Source organism: Littorina saxatilis, linkage group LG13, assembly GCF_037325665.1.
Source record: "Littorina saxatilis isolate snail1 linkage group LG13, US_GU_Lsax_2.0, whole genome shotgun sequence".
Taxonomy (NCBI): domain Eukaryota; kingdom Metazoa; phylum Mollusca; class Gastropoda; order Littorinimorpha; family Littorinidae; genus Littorina; species Littorina saxatilis.
This window is the reverse complement of record NC_090257.1, coordinates 10,416,454-10,419,366: the sequence shown is the minus strand read 5'-3', so window position 1 is coordinate 10,419,366 and position 2,913 is coordinate 10,416,454.

The following is a 2,913-nucleotide window of genomic DNA, read 5'->3' as shown; positions in this document are numbered from 1 at the left end:
ATGCAAATTTAGCGCGCTACCGACTGAGCTACATCCCCGCCCAATTTATGATTCAAAAAGTCGATTGTTTCAGAAATTCAAATCTGAATGTTCATGAAAGTCGATGAGAGGTCAATCATTATTTTCGCCAACTGGAAGTTTGATGCCTTTTCAAGACTAAGTTCTACATCCTTTCATCCCGGGTTTGCTTAGCTAATATTTTAAACAATCATGGAGTAATTCGATTATTCAATGCATTCAACTCTGAATGTACATGGCACTGACAGTCGCTATTGTGTCTGGGTGATTATTTGTTTTCACACTGCCAAGATCTTTGGTTTAAGCGTGTTTATTCAAATTCTCATACACACGTTTCAAACAATAACAACATTGAGAACGTTAACAAGCAGATTGCTTATGGATACGTTCTTGAACTTATAATCAATACACATTCAGATAGCAAAACATGGCGAACAAGTGATAGCTTCAACACTTATCTTGATAATCTTTAATTATATTTTATACAAATAGGGTAAAAAGAGAGAGAGAGAGAGAGAGAGAGAGAGAGAGAGAGAGAGAGAGAGAGAGAGAGAGAGAGAGAGGGAGAGGGAGAGAGAGAGAGGGAGGGAGAGAATGCCTGGCTACATCAATTGCACAGTTAATATAATATCAGCCGAAGCGATTAGTTAACATAACATAGTCTTGTACAACAGAGAATATTTTCGTGTTCAAAGATATAGTTAAATCAGTATTTCCAAACAAGAGTGTTTTGCAGTCCAGAACGTGTGTTGGCAGAGTATTGAATAAAATGGTTCTATGTTCTTTAAATTTTGGACAGTGTAATAAGAAATGTTCAGAATCTTCCGGGCATGCTCCACACGTACATTCTAAATTATCAGAGAGGTGTCGGTTAACTAAGTCTTGTTGCAAATCGCTCATGTTTAATCTCAACCTGCTGTGAAGTACCTGTCCCTGGCGGTTGCCTAAATAATAATACGGTGGAACAACAACATCTCCATCGGTCAAATACCTTTTAAATTCACCAACTGACTGCGTTTGTTGTATATTTTCTGGAAGATTATTCCACAAAGCTGTCGTTGAAGGAAAAAATGAAGATTTATATAACTCACTTCTGCACAATGGAAACTTACGTTCAAGAGGGCGTCGTCTGTGGTAAGGATTTACATCGGAAACCAGGACCGGCAGTTTGGAATATAAATATTCTGGGGTTAAACGATTTACAATTTTATAATACAGCAAAAGTTTATGACGACGTCGCCTTTCTTTCAGGGGCACAAAACCCGATTCGTTATACAGTTTTTGGTGGCTTGTGCCACGTACTGCACCTACAATGATTCGGATTGCATCGAGATGCAATGTCTCCAACTCGTCTGCCAAACACTGTGTACAGTTATCCAAGATCTTTCATTCCCCAGTTTCCTTTCTAATCTTTGAGCAATCAAAATATGTCCGCGAAAAGTCCATCTTTTGAGGAATTCTAACCTTCCTGACATTCGCAGTATTGAGCGGTGAACTGTTTTTGACCAGGCGGAAGCCAGGTGCCTACCCGAGCGCAGATCCTAAAGGTTTTCATCCCAGGGTTTGCTTCCTAATCTGTTAACAATCAGGATATGTCAAGAGAAAAGTCGATTAATCAGTGCATTTTAATCTGAATATTGCTGAAATGCACGGGTGTGAGTGACCAACCATTTTTGCCAGCGGAAGCCAGATGCCCACCCGGGCGTGACAATGCATAGCTTCCTGGAAGAGATAAACCAACTATACAGTCCAGTACCCGTGCATCCATCCGACGCACCGTTCTGTTGCGTCACAGATGTAAATCTCTTATCTGACACCCCCCCCCCTCCACCTCTTTCGTAGGCCTCGTAGGTTATCTCCTCACCTCATTCTCTCTTATAACAAAAATGATAAAGCAGAGAATGAATTCCAAACTGTGATACATCTTTTGGGTAAGAGGGTTGCTGATCCTACCGATTGGGTAGCATCCTTTGCCTCAGTATCTTTGATAATTTATTCACAGGACTTCAGACCCTTGCAAAGCAGGCCCGTCTGCCATGGAAGAGAAAGGTTTACTGAGAAACTGAGAGCTGAATATTCTGAATGCCAGATCTTGCCACTGAGTTATATCCACTATACATGCTATAATATATTACTCAGTGGCTCTTGCGCAGACTGCCGAAATCCGCGACCTGATTCTGATTACGGGCAGAACCTGGTTTTAACCCAACCCTTCCTTGTTAGTGATTATTGCCTGTAACGGCTGGTCCCGCTTCTGACATCTGATAAATTCTCGAAGAGCCCCTGTTCTTCATTGTTATACAGCTGAGGCTGGCACTGGGAACCCATTGTTACCCGTCCTGAGAGTGTCGGAGAGGGTGCGAGGTGCCACTTGACAACTCTCGCCCAGCCTCGGCCAATCTCAGCCACTTTAGCGCTCATGACAGCGCCGCTCATTATTCAAGTCCCGTAACTGGACTTGACGAAGTCTGGGCAATCAGGGGAGTTAATTTAGTGCTGGGACGCTGCCTAGTTGACTTCACTACAGGTGTTGGTTGGTTGGTCGGTCGCTCACTTAGTGGTGGTGGCCTTGTTTGGTTTATTATGAAGAGAGGCTTGCAGTGTTGTTGGTGATGGTGGTGGTAATGGTAGTGGAAGGGGGGGGGGGGGGGGAGGTGAGAGCAGTCAGAGGCTCTGAGATATACTGTATGTATATGTGGGAAGATTATTGTCAAATAATTAGATCCTTTTGTACAATCTATTTTGCCAGCTGCAAGTCCATCATCACAATCATCAAAGGCATGGCGTATGTTTATGAAAAATTAATACCCTTTTGAAAGCCAGGTTTCAACCCTAAATCCGCATCCGGTACGTGTGGTTATATAAATTTGTACAGCTGTATATTTTTCTCCACAG